Source organism: Apodemus sylvaticus, chromosome 22, assembly GCF_947179515.1.
Source record: "Apodemus sylvaticus chromosome 22, mApoSyl1.1, whole genome shotgun sequence".
In the NCBI taxonomy this organism is placed as follows: Eukaryota; Metazoa; Chordata; class Mammalia; order Rodentia; family Muridae; genus Apodemus; species Apodemus sylvaticus.
This window is the reverse complement of record NC_067493.1, coordinates 6,654,991-6,676,578: the sequence shown is the minus strand read 5'-3', so window position 1 is coordinate 6,676,578 and position 21,588 is coordinate 6,654,991. Positions and strand designations below refer to the sequence as shown.

At 39.4% G+C, this 21,588-nt stretch overlaps 1 pseudogene; it reads right to left on the bottom strand.

Moving 5' to 3' along the window:
- The window catches only part of LOC127673240 (zinc finger protein 431-like), a 50,123-nt pseudogene that overhangs the window by 2,995 nt on the left and 25,540 nt on the right, over positions 1-21,588 (bottom strand).

Genomic DNA, 21,588 nt, shown 5'->3' with positions numbered 1-21,588 from the left:
TGCCAGGTAACTGGGGGTGGAGCTTAGACAGAATCCTAAGAAGGGGGAGGTGCCTCAGGGCGTGGCTATAAGGGACGGCCTTGGTTATCTTAACTGGTGTGGGAAGCCCCACCCACTGTGGGCGGCACCATTCCCTGGCTAGGATCCCGGGCAGTGTGTGGAAAGGGGCTGAGCAGCAGCAGGTGTTCATTGCTCTTGGTGTCCTGATTATTTACACACCTGATGTGAGTGAGCAGCTGCTTCACACTTCAGAGTGGCATTCCCACCATGAGGGACTTTTCTGTGAACCGTGAGCTGGAATAAACCTGTTCTCCTGACAGAGTGTTTTATCAAACAACAGCAGTGATTAAGATACTTGTGAATTGTCTTTTATCCACTCAAGGTGGTCACAATGAGAGGTAATGTTGTGTTTTGTTTAAATAATTTTTTATTAGATATTTTCTTATTTACATTTATTTTTTTTGTTTATGTTTTTTTGAGACAGGGTTTCTCTGTGTAGCCCTGGGTGTCCTGGAACTCACTCTGTAGATCAGGCTGGCCTCAAACACAGAAATCCACCTGCCTCTGCTTCCCAAGTGCTTTTTTTTTACATTTTATATATTTATTTATATTTTTATATATTTTATATTATATATTCATATGTTTATATTTATATTTTATTTACATTTCAAATGTTGTCCCCTTTCCTTGTTTTCCCTCTGAAAACCCTCTATCCCATCCCCCCTCCCCATGCTCACTAACCCACCCACTCCTGCTTCCCTGACCTGGTATTCCCCTACCTTCATGGGTCCAAGGGCCTCTCTTCTCATGGATGTCCGACCAGGCCATCCTCTGCTACCCATGTGGGCGGAGCCAAGGGTCCCTCCATGTGCACACTTCGGTTGGTGGTTAGGTCCCTGGGAGCTGTGGGATTACTAATTGGTTAATATTATTGATTCTCCTATGGGGCTACAAACCCCTTCAGTTCTATGGGTCCTTTCTCTAGCTCCTCCATTGTTGACCCTGTGCTCAGTTCAATGCCTGGCTGAGAGTGTCCCCCTCTGTGTTTGTCAGGCACTGGCAGAGACTCTCAGGTGACAACTATATCAGGCTCCTGTCAGCAAACACTTGTTGGCATCCACAATAGTGTCTGGGTTTGGTATATGAGCTGGGTACTGGCCCCAACATGCTTGCATTACCCTAACTCACCCAAACTGTTATTGCAACAACACTGAAGGTAAGAGGAGGCCATTTGTCCACAGTCCATCTCTGCTGGCAGGGCTCGAGGTGGCCACAAGATGGCTCACAAATTTGTCCAGAGTGTAGGAAAAAATAAAAGAGAGAAAATAAAAGCCTTACAGAATTTTTAGACGGGGTCATGGAGACATTTTGACAATACACGCCCATGGACCCTGATTCACCAGAAGCAAAGGCAGCAGTGGCTTGAGATTTTGTCAATCAGGGAACACCAGCTATGAAGACAAAGCCCCAGAGGGTGGAGTATTTAGGAAAGTGTTGTCTTAGAGATTTAAGGACAGTGACAAAGAGAGTGTTTAATGGAGGACAGAGTGCAGAGGAGACGCAGATGGGAGGACAGATGCAACAGATTGGAGACCTGGGAAAGATCCTGTTGTCAGTCAAGGACAAATCAGAAGACAGTAAGTGATACCTAAAAAGGAGATAAGGGGGCCCTGAGAATCAAAAGTGCCCCCACCACAAGACCAGGGTTACCCTAAAAGTAAAATGGAAACCCACCAGCTTTTGTTGATACAGTTCAACATTGTATCTTACTAAAACCTACAGATAGAGTCTCTTCATCAGTTTATAAATGAATTTTCAGTGGCAACCGAAACAAAACCAAAATGCAGGACCTCTTAGATGCCTTGAAACATTCAGACTATTTAATCCTGTGCTTAAAATAGCCTTTATCTACCAACTGCAGGTGACCTTTGTAGACTTGGGGAATGCATACTCAGACCAGGGGTCCTGGCATTAGCCAACGGCCAATGTGTCACCAATCAATCAATCAATCAATCAACTTATAATCAGTCAGGAATCTTTAGTTCACAACCAATCAATAAATAACCGAGTCAGTTTTTGGTGCAGCAAAGACCAATGTAATTGAATAATTGTCATTTGTTTAAATATATTGATTGTTGATTAATTATTGATCAATTAACTTTTGTTGAATATTTGTCATTAATTTACCAATCAATTGGTTACTATTTATTGATCATTTATTGACTGATTGGCAGCTCATGACTGTCTCGTCGTTGACTGGAAGTCTACTATTGATCAACAATCAAGTGACTGATAGGCTTCTGTACAATGAGGCTCATGTGGGACGATTGATAGGTCCATGATTGAAAAATGATCAATGGACAATTGGTTCCCGATTGATTTGTGTTCATTTCAGGTTATTGATCGATTATAGATAACCAGTCAACCTCATGATTAAAGATGGTGCCAGAATGAGTCATTGCCAGCCTCTCTTCTTGAATGCCCTCAGGTTAACTTCTCAGTTGCCCTGCTGCTGGACCCTGACCTCACTTGCTGGGCTTCTGTATGACTGCTCAGATAGATGCAAGGGTAACAGGGTTCACCAATGGCAACAGCTTCATACAGGATGGACAGGAGTATGCTGTGACATCGGTGGTGTCCAATACCGAGATCACTTGGGAAGAACCACAACTGGCAGGAATGTCAGTCAAGAAAGCTGAACTGGCAGCTCTGAAAAATTCATTACAGCTAAGAACGGACATTTAAGTCATTAAAGTCACTTCCTGTGACATATGGCTACTTACTTTTATGCTACAGTCACTTCCTGTCAAGACACGGCCACTTCCTGTGACGGTGACAGTCACTTCTGGCTATTGAACTGTCACTTCCTCTTTAAGCAAGTCACTGCCTGTGATGTACACTCACTTCTGGTTATGGCCAGTCACTTCCTGTGACATCACAGCCACTTCTAGGTGTGGCACAACAAATTCTTGTTCTTCAAATGGCCTCTTCCCATTCTGATGTGTCTGCTTCCTCTGGGTTCATAGACTTAGGCATGCCCTCCTCACTGTGGTAAGATTATATTTACCCCAGGGTCAAGACACAAAGGGCTGGTGTGCCATTGCTACCTCTCATGTCGATGAGGACAGTTATAAGGAGAAGAGCCTTCTGATGAGCAAGGAATAAACTCCATCCCAAAGAGCAACAAGAAAGCCCAGTGGGTGGGCCCTAGAAATTGGGTTCCTCATGTCCTTGATTGCACCAGACCCAGGAGTCCCCACACTCTCTGATGAGACAAAATATATGATCTGGGACAAAAACCTGTTGATGTCTCAGTGTTATAAGAGATGAGGGAGGACAGCTAACTGACTACAAACTAATGTTTGAGAGAAAATGGGTCTACACAGAAATAAAGGAAGAAATCAGAGACTTTCTAGAGTTCATTGTAAATGAATATGCGACATGCACAATCTCATGGAACACAAAGAAAATTAAAGTGGAGCTAAAAGAAAGTTCACAGCACAAAATGCCTACATGAAAAAAAAAAATGGAGAACTCCAATGCTGGCAATTTAACAGCATGTTTTAAAGGATACAACAAAAAGAAGTGAGGGAGCAAAGAAAACGAGGAGGAGAGATCAAGAAATTTTCAAGTTGGGGGATGAAATTGACAAAATAGAAAGAGAACAATTCAAAGAATTAATGAAACATGAAGTTGGTCTTTTGGTCCTTTTATTAGACAAGATAAGCAAACCCCTATTAAAAGATAAATAATATACAAATTAATGAAATCTAAAATGAAACGGGGGATTAAATAACAAACAATGAAGAAATCCAGAGAGTCGTAAAGACATAGTTTAAAAAGGGTGCATTCCACCAATTTGGAAATTCTAAAACAAATAGCTAACTTCTTCAATATTTTCCACATCCCAAAATTAAACTAGAGAAAAACAACTTAAACTGACATAAACATGAAGGAAAACAGAATTCATTAAAAATATGTCCCCAATATAAGCCCACGTCTATGAGTTTTAGGGTAGAGTCTTACCAGACTTTCAAAGAGGATTTAACAAGAATTCAGTGTATTCAACAATATAGAAACAAAATAAATATTAGTCAATTAATTTTCTGAACCCCTGATTACTCATATATCCAGTCAGGAAAGACTGAGCAATTAAAGAGAATTACAGACCAATTATCCCTAAAACCACAGATTCAAAAATACTTAAAAGATAAAACAAATAAAATAAAATATAAAACACATCAAAAGATCGTCCACCATTAACAATGAGGAAGGCTTCATTCTAGAAACAGTGATGGTTCAACAAAATGGGATTAAAGTGTAAGAAAAACCAAGAATTGATCATCGCATGAGGTAATGTAAAATTATCTGACAATATTCAACACCACTTCATGATAAAATTCTCGGAGTTCTGGTGCTTACTGGGGCTGGAACATGGCTCCTTCTATTCCATTATCAGCAGCTTTCAATATTTCAAATATATCACTGCCTAATCTTGGCTTTCCTGGAACTTGCTTAGAGATCTACCTTGATCTCAAAGATCTGCATGACTCTGTCTCGTGAATGGTGGGTTAAAAAGCATGTAACACCATGCCAGGAACTAAGATTTTCTGTTTATATTTTAAATTCAGAACCTAGAATCAAAATCTATCTCTTGGCAATTTGACACATAATTGTATCTTCATGTGTCTACCTTAAAACAGTATCCAGGTAATAATAATTCCTAACATGATACAGTTCTCTTTCATACAACTGCAAATCCATATGTTAGTTGAATGTAACCATTCCTTTAATAACACTGAATATCCTTGATCACAAGATTAAACGTCATTCAACTTCCTGATGATGCCTTGTATTTTGAACCTTTCTTTTTGTTTTTATTTTTCCTTTCTTAGTTTCTATGCTTGTTAAAAACTTTCAGGCCAAATTCTATGTGGTGATTTCCGTGACTTACTTGGTCAATACAATTAATGTAAACCTCTTTACCTTAACCTCAAGGAAACTCTTCAGACGAGGGCAGCAAACTTCTTTGCAAAAGCATCAAAAACAAAACAAAACAAAACAAAACAAAACAAAACAAAAAAAAAAACAAAAAACTCCAGAGTGGAAATAATCCCAAGCACCCATGTCTATCATATCCTACTATGATACCCTCCTAATTCCAACTTAATTCATGATCATATTCATTATATTTCTCTCCAGCACACAGAATTTGGAGACTTATCCCTAGTGAAAACACTTTACCACATTGATTACATTAATAAGTTTTATGTACAATGTGTGTTCTTTTATGTCTTTGGAGATGACTGGGTCTTGCAAAGACTTTACCACATTGTTTACATTCATAAGGTTTCTCTCCGGTATGTGTTCTTTTATGATATTGGAGATTACTGCGCTGTGCAAAGGCTTTACCACATTGATGGCACTCATAAGGTTTCTCTCCTGAATGTGTTCTTTTATGTCTTTGGAGATGACTGGGTCCTGCAAAGGCTTTACCACATTGATTACATTCATAAGGTTTCTCTCCAGTATGTGTTCTTTTATGATATCGGAGATCATTGTGATAGGCAAAAGCTTTACCACATTGATTACATTCATAAGGTTTCTCTCCAGTATGTGTTCTTTTATGAATTTGGAGATGACTACGCTGTGCAAAGGCTTTACTACATTGATTACATTCATAATGTTTCTCTCCAGTATGTGTTCTTTTATGAATTTGGAGATTACTGTGCTGTGCAAAGGCTTTACCACATTGATTACATTCATAAGGTTTCTCTCCAGTATGTGTTCTTTTATGAATTTGGAGATGACTACGCTGTGCAAAGGCTTTACCACATTGATTACATTCATAAGGTTTCGCTCCAGTATGTGTTCTTTTATGAATTTGGAGATTACTGTGCTGTGCAAAGGCTTTACCACATTGATTGCACTCATATGGTTTCTCTCCCATGTGTGTTCTTTTATGTCTTTGGAGATGACTGTGATATGCAAAGACTTTACCACATTGATTACATTCATGAGGTTTCTCTCCAGTATGTGTTCTTTTATGATATTGAAAATTACTGCGCTGTGAAAAGGCTTTACCACATTGATCACATTCATAAGGTTTCTCTCGTGTATGTGTCATTTTATGTGTTTGAAGATGACTGGATCTTGTAAAGGCTTTACCACATTGATTACATTCATGAGGTTTCTCTCCAGTATGTGTTGTTTTATATTGGAGATGTCTTGATCTTGTAAAGACTTTACCACATATATTACACTCACAGTGTTTCACTCCAGTATATCTTCTTACATGCCTGCAATGATAATTAGCACATGTGAAAACTTTATGGTATTCATTACTCTGATCAATCATGTAATCAATATGAATTATGTTTACAATTTGTCTAATGGTATAAAAAAGCATATGATCTTAAGGATTTAGCACTTTATATGTTCATGGTGTTCTCACTCATCATGAGTTGTTCAAGACACCTGTGATGTTTATTACATGGCTCATATTTATAGTACCCTCTTTTTATATGATGTATTTTAGCTATCTGAAGAAAGTTATAAAAACTCTGATCTTTTTAATACTGATTGTATTCATATTTTTCCTCTACTGTGAAAAGGACTGGGAACCAGGACCCAAAGAAAAATTTCCAAATTCCTAGTGCCCATAAAGGTTTTCTACACTTTCATTTTAGGGATCCTCCCTGTAAAACTAAAAAAAGGAGTAATTGCAAATATCTTTCATATTCCTAATTACTTTCAAAGGCAGAATACTACATATCTTCTTGTTTCAGAACAAATATTTTATGTGTCTTTTTTCAATATTCCAATGCTCACATAATTATTATCCATTATGACACATGATATACCTAATAAAAAGAGTCATAAGTGAAAGGTTTACACATTATATTAAAACTGTTTGAATTTTTATTTCTTATAACATGTGCAATGGACTAATGTTTCTCCACAACAGCATTCTTGATTCTCATAAAATGCCCTCTCACCAAACTTAACCATATTACTACAAGAATATGAGTATCACCAAATTTTCTGTGGACAATTTTCTTATTAAAATGTTTTGGATATAAATTTATCCCTATTCAATGTGCAGTTTCTAAACACTATGAGACACTACCGATTGGCAGGTCCACAGCATAGCTCTAAAGAAGCTACTTATCAAATGAATACACAAATCAGGTATCGGACCTTGAGGTACATGGTTTTGTAAAAATATTATAATCATAGTTACAGTTAAAGGACTGTTATTTCACACTCTTGTTTTTGCTGGAGATTCCATAAGATATTAAAATTTACTCAGAGACAAATTTGTATCAGCTTGCACATGAAAATTATCTTTCATGTCTTCCAATACTTTGAAAATGTTCTTCAATATGATGGTCTTCCCAATTATAGCCTAAAATACAGTACCGGAAATGAATGATAAACTATTAGAAATTAGGAAATAATCAAGGTACTGTGAATTTTCACTGCACCATGAAAGTTACAGTGAAAATTTAGTGAAACTGAATTATTCAGTTCAATCTTCATTATTCACAATGAAAATAATAGAAGATCATCAATAATGAATAAGCATTTGTTTCATTTAGAAAAAAATAACAGTCTTACCTATAGCTTTAAGGTTCAGGTAGGTTTCCAACATCACATCTTTGTAGAGATTCTTCTGGGAAGGATCCAGCAAATTCCACTCTTCCTCAGTGAAGTTCACATGCACATCATCAAAAGTCACTGCATTCTAAATTCCCCATACATGTGAACAACACAAAGCATGGTACTAACATCAATGTAAAGGAAATGCATGCTTTTTCAAAAACATATTCATATAATTTTGGCACTTGCTCCACTTATATTCTGACTCAGAATTTACAATCACTGTGTCATTTTAGAAGGAGCTTAAATTATAAAATTCATCTGTGTTGCTTTTGAACACTTTGTATAGGATAAAGCCTTGCCACAGAAATGCCAATTAAGAGGGAGATGCAGGAGAAACAGATCCACAACATTGAGCACACATCTGAAAAATTTTATGAACATTTACTAACTACAAGAGTGATGGGCAAGCTGGATGTATTTGCCCATGACTTCAATCACAGATGTACAAACATGTGTATGTCAGTGAGGTGGATGGCAGCATGGCATAAGTATTATGTTCTAGGAGATCAAAAGTTATATATTAAGACCCTCAATACCTATAAAAATCAACCAAGGAAATAAAAATAATAGAGAACTCGGAGTTCTTTAGTAAAACTTCCCACAATGAATTATACATTCTCTTCAGATCTGTATTCATCTTGTAGAAGCATTAAGTGCAACAGTTTAAACTATAATATTAATAAAATTTTACTAAAAGGGAATGCATGCTTAACCAGTTACAAATGAACAGATGAAAATATAGTAATTTAAATGTTGATCATAAATAAGCAATATAGAATAGGAGAGATAGCTCAGCAATGGTAAGCTCTAGCGGATCTTCCACATTGTCGTTGTCAATTTCTCACATACAGATGGAGACCAACAACTCCTCATTACTTCAAGATCAAGAGTTCTGAGGCCATCTTATGACAACAGTAAAGAAGAGACATATGATATTCATATTCATACACATAGGAAAATACTATTTATTCAAACATTTCAGAACAATCACAAGTGTGAGGAAGTACATCATACACCTGGAATCCAAGGACCCTGAAGGCCCAGGTTGTATTGACTTAATGAACATATATAAACTTGAGAAATAGAATAAACCTATATATTTGGCCAAATTTCAAAGTGACACATGAGAATTAAAAGTTCCACAAAAGCATATCCTTATTTTGCAAAACCATGTCAAGTGGCATATGTGGTTCCCATATTGACTATCAGGAGAGTAAGGACTTCACAGAGAGATTTTGTCTTGAAAAACAAAAACAAAGCAATAATATTATAAAAAATATTAAAGCACTGGGATTGCAAAATAGCTTAGCATTAAATGCAAATGAGTTTAATGCATTTTAGGTGATTTATGGACAGAGTACAAATGTTGACTGTATGGGAGCATGTGAAGAATTCTGATGGATCAGTTTCAACTACAGCACAGTAGACACATAGAACAAAATTTGTCCCATCTAAAAGAAAGGCAAGGGCACACCTGAAGCACAGAATGAGGGATTGCCCAATGAAAATTCGCCCAACTGGAGACCCACCTTATGGGCAATCTCCAATCCTTAACATTATCTTGGATATAAAGTTATGCTCCCAGACAGGAGACTTTCATAAGTGATCAATCAGAGGCTTCACCCAGCAGCTGACTGAACTGGATGCAGAGAACCACAGTAAAACAGGGGATGGACCTTGGAGATGCTTAAGGAAGAGTTGGGGAAATATTCAATGCCCTGAAGATGGTAGGAACTCCACAGGTAGTCTAGCAGACTCAACTAACCTATAACCTTGGGGACACTGAGAGACTGAGCCACCAACCAAATAGCAGACACAGACTGGACTAAGGCCCCTGGCACATAAGTAGCAGAAGTTCAGGTTAATCTTCATGAGGTCCCTCCAACAACTGGAACAGGCGGTGTCCCTAAAGATGCTGCCTATCTTTGGTATCTGTTATTTTAACTGTACTCCAATGTCTGACCTCATTTGGAGAGGATTCATTTAACCCAGGAGACAATTGAAGTCCCACGTTGTGGGGATACCCAGGGGACCCAATAAACTCCATTCTGACCCTGGATGCTATAGGCTCATGTTTATCCTGCGATGAAAATGCATTCAGTCTACAGTGATCCTAATAGTCTGCAGGAGCTGCTACATGGTTCAAATGTCTAAAGTGTCTTCTGACACTCAAGGCAATATCTAGAAAGTCGAATCTTTCAAAATCAGAAAGCAAGTCCTATCTTTCCAATATAAAAATGGTACAGAATAATCCCTTCCTGTTCCAGTAGACAGGAGTGTACACTCCTTTTTCAACCACATGTCATGCCTGCCAGGAGAAAAGTTAGGCTTTCCATAAGATTCACCACACTATTTATTATGCCACATGCAATTTACACAGCTCTACCTAACACTGTACAAAAACCAGAGACAGCATAACCTCTCTCCTGACTAAGTCTCCTGGTGGATTGTTAAGATCATAATTTCCTGCCTGAGACTTCTGCCAGCTTTCAACATGAGCAAGCATTCCCTCTTGAACATCCCCACCAAACAGGTCAGTAAAATGGGAAAAACGCAGTCAATATTCTCTGAAAATACAGACAGCAAACAATACCTTGGGAATAAAATTACCACCTAAACAAGACAAACCCAGAGACAAGTATCTAGACATATCACCACAAACCCAGATACTTAGATATCAGCATAGAAACATAATTAGCATAAGCCAGGAAAATATGTCAACAAGAAATACAAGGTGTCCTGTCACAGCAGGTCCTCAAAAATTAAAACGTGCAAGAGTTCTCATACAAAAGAAGTTGTTTTGTGGAAAGGAGAGGAGTGAGAACCTGGGGAAGGGATAGGGGTGCACAAGAGTACCTGTGGACTGGAACACATATAGGGAGCAGAGAGCCTGGGATGAGAGTAGAGAAAGACTATAGCGGGGGCTTGTGTAGAGAACAGAAACAGGGAACAAATATAGAGAGCAGCTGAAGCTAGTGCTCCATGTATATAAAGCACACCTGACAACATCAGCAGCTGATAGAGGCAGGTAATGACTTAAGCAGGAGCTCAGTCCCTGAGAGCAGGCCATTTAAATTGCCTGCACGTTGACAACTACAGAGGCAAGGTTCACACACACTGAAAAAGAAAGTAAGATAAATATAATAAATGGGCTTATTGGTCAAAATAAATTTGTGTATAAAATTTTACTGGCAGTAAATAACGAGGAACACCGCAATGTAACAAAAGCAAAGACTTCAATTGACTGTAATAAAAGAATATCAGCTCAAAGATCAAGAAAATAGTTTTAATGAAATCTTACATGAATAATTTCTAAACTAAAGATAAAGATTCCTATTAAGGTACATGAAGCATCCAAAATACCAAATAGAGTTAAACAAAAAAAGTTTCCTTGCCACAAAATATCCAAAACACTATACATGTAAAGAAATATGAAAACTGCAATAAAAATGAAACAAAAACAAATCATAGGTTAAAATAGACCTATTAGTTTCATACCGGCCCTCTCAATGTGTAGTGTAAAACACGAAATGTTTTGGACATATCCTTCAGAATCAAGAAAAGGATCCATGATGCTTCTACAAGCAAAACAATGGTACAAATGATTTGGAAATATTCAGCCTTGATAGTAATGTTATTCAGAGGTCACCATCTTATTTAGCAAGTAAGAAGCATCACTAGAAACCGCATAGGTAGTCACATCTAGCTGATGTTTCCCATCCACCCACTGATAGGAGCCTGTACCTCAGCACCCTCTGATCAGCCACCTGTTCCTCCCCATTGTGAGACGATATACTGTGCTTAGCATGTTCAGATTTCAGGGCTTCCCCGAGGTCCCCTCACAGCACAAAACAGAACAGCAGAGCTCAGATCAGGAAACAGTGAACTATCCTGGTCTGCAAAGCCACAGGAAACTTGAAGAAAGTACCCGGAAGATCCCGCCTCTTTCTTTGAATGGCAGGTCTGGCTTGAGTTCTGGATTGGCTTGTAAGCCTTACCACTCCTAACAGTTAAATTGTGCCTCTAGTCCAGGGTGAAATCTTTTACAGGTCTTAGGAGTGGATTGCACTCACTTAGCATTTGTGCCCTGCCTTGCAAGAGGACTTTCACACCAACCAGCTCTATGGAAGGACCCCACTATTCCACCTCAGGCTATTCAGCTGCCTGCTATTGTCCTTGTTAGCAATGACCCTGCACTTGACAGGACCTAAATTCAGACCTTCCTTGAGCTTTCCTCAGAGCACTTGCCTTCCCCTTCCTGTAATCAAGGTTAATAAGTTGCATAGCCCATTCCTCAGGTGCACTGAAGATATCAATCTGACTCACAAGGGGAAGGGTGCCCAGGCTATTAACTTTAAGTAGTGACTTTAGGAAACAAGAGTTTTCTTTTCTGGTTTCAGGCTGGGCTCAGGGAAATTGCAGCTCCCTTTCGCTGGAAGATAAGTCCTTGATATTGAAGTTTCCCTGGGCCTTGGCAGACAGCCATTATTAGAAGAAGAGGACAACTGTCTCTAAGACATTATAGTAAATCTTCTTTCTACATACACAGAAAAATTCACCCTCTCTATGAGATATTTTGATCTAGAGAATCTGTGCTAACACAACTGTGGTTTTTCCCCCACCTTGCCATGGAGAAAGATGTGCTGACTATAAGTAGTGTTCCACACTGTTTGTCATCTCTTTCCTGGTTTTCTCCCGGGTTTTATTCATATGTATCATCTAGTAGAAGGGAATTATATGAAGCCACACAGCAAACACATGTTTCCTAAAATCCCTCTTTAATGTTAAGAGCCTGCGCCCTTAACTGGGCTTCTTCTTCTGATGGGCCAGCTTTATACCTCCAGTGCAAGTCAAGTAACAGGTTATCCCCCTAGATATCAGAAAGAAGAAGGGAAAATGCTGTGCAGAATTCTCAAACAAGCTATGAAGTCAGGTCATGATGAGTGCAGGATCACTGCCCACAAAGGGGAAGAGAAAGCAGCTGAACAACCCCTCATAGCCTCAGTTGCAATGGTGTGTCCTCCTCCAGGGCTGGGTGGGAGTGCAGATGGATGACATTCTTGGAGGACAGGCACAAATGCTATGGGAGTGCAAACCTGACCTGAGGTATAAGAAAGTTCTAGCACAGGACTAGAAGCACATTCTAACCTTGAGGACAGGTAAGACTCACTGGCCAATCAAGGATACCAGGCAGACCTGCCAATCAGACTGAGAGGGAGGTTCTTCCTGGTGCCTTGTTGAAGTTTGTTTTAGCTTAACCAGCTTGAATGACTCTCTGTGTCCTGCTTTGAATGATGTTCTTGGCTGCTGTGTGGTGACCTCAAGAAAGTTTGATTTTTGACACATGTTGAGCACAGGGTCTATCTCCATGAAGAGGAGAAAGTGGGTGAGCAGTGGAGCTGGGGTGGTGGGTCCTCTCGGGTTCTGGATGGGAAGCATCAGTCACATGTGGCCAGATGTGGCCATCTTTGAGGTCCCTTGTGGTGCTCCTCATTTGGTACATCAGGGGGTGACCTCTGAATAACTTCACTACCAGGGCTGAATCTGCTCAAAACATTTGGATCAGGGGCTTGCTTGTAGCAATGTCATGGGCAGGATGCCAAACATGGACAACCCTAGTATCTTTCGATTCTTATACAAGTCCTGCCCTCAGCATTTGCAACTTATGTGTAAGATCCACCTGCAGTTAATTGTGTAGAGCTGTTAAAAGGCATCTCATATATTGGGGAGCACTACCATATTAACCTGTGATGTAGAAGAGTAGAATTTATAATTAAAGGACTTACCAAGCTTAGGAAATAGTGACAGTAAGTAGCATTTATTTGATAGCGACTGCCTCAAAAACACCCCATAGATTAGTAGTGCGCTAAGCAGGCCGGCTAGAGACTAGGATGCTAGGATTCACATATTTGTTCACCAGGTTTGTCTAGATATATGGATGCAAACTATAACAGGTGAGGCAAATGTAATGTACAACACAAATGTCCATTTGCTTGTCACATGCCCATAGCAAAAATCATGACTGCAATAAGCATTTCCATGGGTCATTACCACATCACAAGCAACATTAAGGCCTGGTGTGCCTCAAGTGCCCATTTTCTAATTGAGAAAAGCATAGTTCTTCCTCAGTGGAAAGACTACACCAGCTGACAACCATTTGAGAGGGAAAAACACCTATGCACTCGCAGTCAGGAGCTGAGCACGACTGTCTTCTGAAAGGCTCTAACAACAACTGAGACAGATGCAAACACTTACAGCCAATCATTGGACTCAGGTCAGAGTTAGGGGAAGACTTAGGGGAAGGAAGGAAGAGGCTCTTAGAGACGCCCATCCCTTAAAAAGACCAGCAGTGTCTAGTAACCCAGATCCCTGGGAGCTCACAGAGACTAAGCAATCCACCGCAGAGCATGTATGGACAGGTGCATGGCCACAGGAACATATGTACCAGAGGACCGCATTGTGTGTACTCAGTGGGAGACTATAACCTAATCCTGCAGAGACTTGATGCCATCAAGGAGAACAGCAGATGTGAGGTGGTTCTGGGTGCGTGGATAGCAGGAGTTGAGGTGGGGTGATGGAGCACCTCTCAAAGTAAAAGGGGAGGGGGAGGGGGTAAAGAATGCTGGGAGACTAATATTCAAGTAATATTGAAGAAATAAATACAAATATGTGTTAAAATTGAAGAATTAGCTGGAAAATAATAATAGTAAAATGGTAAACATAGAAAAAAATATATATACTATACAATATACTATAAAATATATACAAGATTACTCAGATCTGACACTCTGACCGAAGAGTACAAAACAGAATAATCTTGTTTTCCTGATTCCTCTCCACAAGCATCATCTCCAAGCAAGACCGTCCTGAGAATGTCCCTCCCGTCCTGAATCTCCACATGCTGAAGGTGACCCTGGAACTGCCTTCTAACAAGTTCATGCGGCCAAAGCCTGGAAGAAAGTGGACATCTCAAATCTTCTGCTGCCAACGTGATGAGCTGGCTCTTCTCTCCATCCTGACCCAGGTCTCCACAGCTAACACATTTGGAAATAAAGCACAGCACTTTCCCATTGTTCTGACACTGACAAATCTCAGTGGCTGAGACCTGTGGCTTTTGAAATGGAGGTGATCAACATTTGTGTCCCAGGAGAGTCTCCCGGGATGGGCACCTCAGCTTCTGTTCAGTAGAGGGAGAGCATTAACAGGAAGAAAAAGGCTGTTCCCCATGACATAAACAATCCCTTGTCTGAACAGTTTAGTGTATCCTGGAGAGCTCTGGGCATCCCCCGTGATGTCATCAGTGATGTTACAACACCACTGCTCTCAGGGCTTTCAATTAGTCCCTAGCGAGTTCACCCATATTTATGCCTGCAAGATGGAGGAGGAGTCTGCTTGAGAGTGAGAATGGGGAGATTAAAGAAATGAGAGAGATGACGAAGGAAGCTGGATTTCCATCTCACTGTAAACCAGTGAGGAAGATGTGGTCCTGGGAAAGGCACAGGGAGTCATGGAAAGGTGATGTGAAAATTCCTGGAGTAGGCACACTCGAGCCTGGCTTCCCAGGAATGGCTAACAGGAAATGTTGACACAGTGAAGCTAATGGACTCTCCTGCTTACCATAATTCCTGAAAGGTGAAGATTCTAGTACATTTGATTGTCCATCCCCAAAGACAGGAGCTGGGTAGTCGAAACATTTTCTGCTGTGAATTTTTATATTTTCCTCTTACTGGCCATGGGGGTGTAACCTTGGGACATAAGGAGACCATAAAAATTCAGATATCAAATATTTCCCAGTTTATATCAGTTCAACACTTTACTCCAAGTTTGTTTTTTGAGATACAGTGGCTATCAGACTTTAGTAACTCAGAGCAAAATATTCTCATGAGACCTTACATTCTCAGACCTCCTCTGACAGCCTTATCTGTGATAATGATACCTAAGCTTCCTCAATCAGCAGAGTTGGTGTCAGACATGTCTCTAATGCAGCCAAACAACTTTCAAAATCAGACTGGATATATTTTCCAGTTCAGGATTGTTTTACTCTTTCAGTTGGATGAATTTTTCAGTCTTTTGATGATGGCTTGCCATACATGACTACAGCTTTTTTGACAAGGTCACGGAGACATTTTTGACCATACACACCCATGGACCCTGAATCACAAGAAGCAAAAGCAGCAGTGGCTTGAGCTTTTGTCAATCAGGGAACACCAGCTATGAAGACAAAGCCCCACAGGGTGGAGTAGTTAGGACAGAGTTGTCTAAGAGATTTAAGGGCAGTGGCAAAGAGAGTATTTAATGGAGGACAGACTGCAGAGGAGAAGGAGATGCAACAGCCCGGAGACCTGGGAAATATCCTGTTGGCAGTCAAGGCCAAATGAGAAGTCCATAAGTGATGCCTAAAAAGGACAGCCTCAATTAAGAGCTAAGGGGGGCCCTAAGAATCAAAAGTGTCCCCACCACAAGACTAGGGTAACCCTAAAAGTGAAAATGGAAACCCACCAGTTTTTATTGATAAAGTTCAACATTCTGTTTTGCTAAAACATACAGATAGAGTCTCTTCATAAGTTTACAAATGACTTCCCAGGGGCTACAGAAAGAAAACCAATGGGCACAAGCTAACCACCACTCTATTTACACCTCAGTCACAATGGCTTCTGGGTTAAAATTGATACCAGAATGACTCATTGACTCATTGAATCCCTCCAGGATAACGACTCAGCTGCCCTGCTGTCGGACCCTGACCTCATGGAATGGCCCTCTATATGATTGCTCAAATAAATGTAGGGGTAACGGGGCTCACCAATGGCAACTGCCTCATTCAGGATGGACAGAGTTACGCTGGGGCAGCGGTGGTGTCAAATACTGAAAACACATGTGGAGGACCACACATGGCAGGAAGTTCATCCCTGAAAGCTGGACTGGCAGCTCTGAAATGTCCTTAGAGCTGAGAAAAGACAAGACACAGATGGCTGGTGTGCTATTGCTACCTCTCATATCTATGGGGCCATTTGTAAGGAGAGGACCGATTTGATGGGGAAGGAATAAATTGCACCACAGAGAACAACAAGAAAGCCCAGTGGGTGGCCCTAGAAATCGGGTTCCTCATGGCCTTGACTGAATCAGACCCAGGAGTCCCCACACTCTCTGATGAGACAAAATATATGATCTGGGCCAAAAACCTGTTGATGTCTCAGTGTTGTAAGAGAAGAGGAAGGACAGCTAACAGACTACAAACTAATGTGTGAGAGAAAATGGGTCTACACAGAAAAAAAGAAGAAATCAGAGATGTTCTAGAGTTCAATGGAAATGAATATGCAATATACACAATCTCATGGAACACAAAGAAAATGAAATTGGAGCTACAGGAAAGTTCACAGCACAAAATGCCTACATGAAAAAATTAGAGAACTCCCATGCTGGCAATTTAACAGCATGTTTTTAAGGATACAACAAAAAGAAGTGAGGGAGCAAAGAAAACAAGGAGGAGACATCAAGAAATTTTCAAGTTGGAGCCTGAAATCAATAAAATAGAAACAATTCAAATAATTAATGAAACATGGAGTTAGTCTTTTGATCCTTTTATTAGACAAGATAAACCCTTATTAAAATAAAAACAATATACAAATTAATGAAATCTAAAATGAAATTGGTGATTAAATAAAAAACAATAAAAAATACAGAGAATGGTAAAGACATAGTTTTAAAAAGGATGCACTCCATCAATTTGGAAACTATAAAAGAAATGGATCATTTCCTCAAAAGATTCCACATACCAAAATTAAACTAAGAAAATGTACTTGAACAGACATAAACATGAAAGAAAACAGAATTCATTAAAAAATACACCACCAATATGAGCCCACATACACGAGTTTTAGGGTAGAATCCTACCAGATTTCCAAAGAGGATTTAACAAGAATTCAGTGTATTCAACAATATAGAAGAAAAATAAATATTTGTCAATTAATTTTCTGAACCCCCTGATTACTCATATATCCAGTCAGGAAAGACTAAGCAATTAAAGAGAATTACAGACCAATTATCCTTCAAACCACAGATGTAAAAAATACTTAATAGACCTAAAAAATAGAATAAAATATAAAACACATCAAAAGATCATCCACCATGATCAATGAGGAAGGCTTTATTCTAGAAACGCATTGATGATTCAGCATACTGGGATTAAAGTATTTTATCACATTGATGATATTTATAAGATTTCTCTTCAATATGTGGTCTGTTATATATCCAAAGTGGCTATGATATACAAATGTTCAGAACAAGCAAAAGAAACTTGCTCTAAGGACTGCCTTTTGGTTGCCATCCTCCATTTAACGATGAGTTGTAACTAATTTCAAGTCCCAGGTCATAGGGGACCTGCATAGTCTAAAAATATTTGGCAAGCTTTCATCATTTGTTTTATTCCCCAAAACATAATGACTGTTCTTAGCAATAATTTCTGTTACCCATGTTTTACTCCTTAAAATAAAATTCCTGTTCCTAACTACAAAAGAATCAGTGGGTGTAATAGGCTAAACAATAAAACCTACATTCTGTGTCATTTCACATAAAGTAACAACAGAAGAAAATCCTCATTGGTGGGAAATGTAGCTGTAACTTAGCATTGATGTTTGTGGTTTTCAGGTTTTAAATCTATATCAGATTCTGGCTCAAGGTGGGATGGAATGGAGTTATTCAGATAAGCTTCTTAATATATTATTCAAGGATGCATTAATCAGTAACGATTTCACTACAAAACCTTCTTATCATTTTCATTGTCCTGGTGTTTGAATTGTGTTGGAACTCAGTGGTTCCCATAACATAAAGGCTTTACCACATTGCTAACATTCATAGAATTTCTCTCCAGTATGAATAGTTTCATAATGAAGACTACAGAGGTGTACAAAGGCTTAATTATACTAAACACATTCATAATGTTTCTCTCTAACACAGGGTTTCATGGAAATGAAGACTACAGAATTGTGCAAAGTCTTGACCACATTAAAACAACTCACAGTCTTTCTGTCTTATCATGTCCATTGATATAAAAAGTCATATTGAACAAGACAACTCCTATAAAAGCAACAATTTATTTGGGGCAGGCTTACAGTTTCAGAGGTTTATTCCATTTCCATCATAGCAGGAAGGCAGACAGTCTTGATGCTGTAGAAGAAGCTGAGAGTTCTGCATCTTTATCCAGTGGCAGCTAGGAAAAGACTCTCTTCCAGGGACCTAATATGGGGGTCTCTGCAGCACTGGAAGGAATTTTAAAGCCCACCCCACAGTGATGCACTTCCTCCAACAAGGCCACACCCCCTCATAATGCCACTCACTTAGCTTAGCATATTTAAACTACCACATTCCACTGCCTGGCCCCCATATGATTCGTCAAACTCATTAGTGTATAGGGATCATACTTAAGCACGCAAAATACTACCTTAAAAGTCCCAATCTTCTATAGCAGTCTCAAAAATGTTAAGAGTCCAAAGTTCAAAGAGTCTTCTGAGATTAATGCAATAATGTAATGGTAATCACATATATTTTCAAAAACAAAAACTGCATCATATGTCTTCATATAAAGAGGATACACTTCACCCTTTTTCTAAAGGTCATTGTAAGGAAATCCTGTACCTAAAAAAGACCAAAAGCAACTGAGCAGTCTTTAAACCTTGGACGTCCAGGTATCATGTCAAAGCATTCCTCTGATTTATAACTCCTTTCTGCATTGTTTACTGAAGCACAATTGTTTCACTTCAAGTGGTTTTATTTCCTTAAAGCAGTTTCCCTGAGCAGGAAACACACAGTTCTAACATCTCAAAATTTTGGTTTCTCCAATATAATTTCAACATCACATCTTCTTGTTTCAATTTTTGGGATCCACACATGATCATCTCTGGTCCTCTAAAGAGACTGGGTCACTTTTCCAGCTCTGCCCTCACTATCACTCTAAGGTCTGGTTGATTCCACTCTCCTGCTCCTGCTGTTCTTGATGCTCATCCCATGGTACTTGCATCTTCAAGATGCTGTGTTCTCCTGCTGCAAACATGCTTAAACTATAGCCTCCCTATGATCTCTCAATGATGCCAAGCCTCAGCTGCTCTGCATGACAACTTCATGCATTCAAAAACAGTACCTCTTTGGTGATTCTTACACATGAACAAGTCCAGCTGCACTACTAGGTCCAACCTTGACTATCTCTGGAGCATACCCTCTTTTTGACTCAGAAAAAACTACCCAGAAGATACACATAGGCAAAATACTATTTATTCAAATTTTTCAGAGCAATCACAAGTGTGAGGAAGTAGATCATACACCTGGAATCCAAGGACTCTGAAGCCCCAGGTAGTATTGACAAAATGAACATATATCAAATTGAGAAACAAACTATAACCTATGTATTTGGCCAAATTTCAAAGTGAAACACGAGGATTAAAAGTTTCACAAAAGCATATCCTAATTGTGCAAAACTGTGTCAGGTGGTTTAATGTGGTTCCTATATCGACTATCAGGACAGGAAGGATTTCACAGAGAGATTTTGTCTTGAAAAACAAAACCAAAGGAATAAAATTAAAAAAATTAAACTACAAGGCTTGCAAATTAGTTTAGCATTAAATGCAAATGGGGCTAAAGCATCTTATGTGATTTAGGGACAGAGTCCAAATATTGACTGTATGGGAGCATGAGAGGAAACCTGAAGGATTTAGTTACAACTACAGCACAGTAGACACACAGAACAAAATTTGTCCCATCTAAAAGAAATGCAGGGGCAAACCTAGAGCACAGAATGTGGGAATGGCCAATGAAAACTTGCCCAAGTAAAGACAGACCTTATAGGCAATATCCAATCCTTAATATTATTATGGATACAATGATATGCTCCCAGACAGGAGATTTCATAACTGTCCAATGAAAGGCTTCACCCAGAAGCTGACTGAAATGGACCTTGTAGAGGCTTAAGAAAGAGTTGGGTAAATATTGAGTGCCCTGAAGATGGTAGGAGCTCCACAGGTAGTCTAAAAGATTCAATGAACCTTTAACCTTGGGCACATTGACAGACAGAACCATCAACCAAATAGCAGACACAGGCTGGACTAAGGCCCCTGGCACATAAGTAGCAGAAGTTCAGGTTAGTCTCCATATGGGTCCTCCAACAACTGGAACAGACGCTGTCCCTAAAGCTGCTGCCTATCTTTGGTACCTCTTCCTTTAACTGTACTCCAATATCTGGCCTCAGTGGGAGAGGATGCACTTAACGCAGCTGAATCTTGAAGCCCCATGTTGTAAGGATACCCAGGGGACCCAATCAACTCCATTCTGACCCTGGATGCTATAGGCTCATGTTTATATTGTGATGAAAATGCATTCAGTCTACAGTGAACCTAATAGTCTTCAGAAGCTCCTACACAATTAAAATGTCTAAAGTGTCTCTGACACTCAAGGCAATATCTTGAAATCTTTTAAACTCAGAAAAAAAATCATATCTTTCCAACATACAATTGTACAGAATACCCATTTTTTTGAAGTAGATAGGAAAGTACACTGCTTTTTCAACCACATGACAAACCTACCAGGAGACACAGCAGACTTTCCATAAGATTTACCACAGTATTTGTTATCCCACATGCTATTTATACAGCTCAGCTGTCCCTAATACTGTACAAACACCAGGGGCAGCTTAAACTCTCTCGTGACTAGGTCTCCTGGTGGATTGCTAAGATCATATCTTCCTGCCTGCCACTTCTCCTAGCTTTCAACATTAGCTAGCATTCCCTACTGAACATACCCAACAAACAGGTCAGGAAAAGGGGCAACACTCAGCCAACATTCTCTGAAAATACAGACAGCAAACAGTACCTCAGTAATAAAATTACCACCCAAACAAGACGAAACCAGAGACAAGTATCTAGACCTATTATCATCACA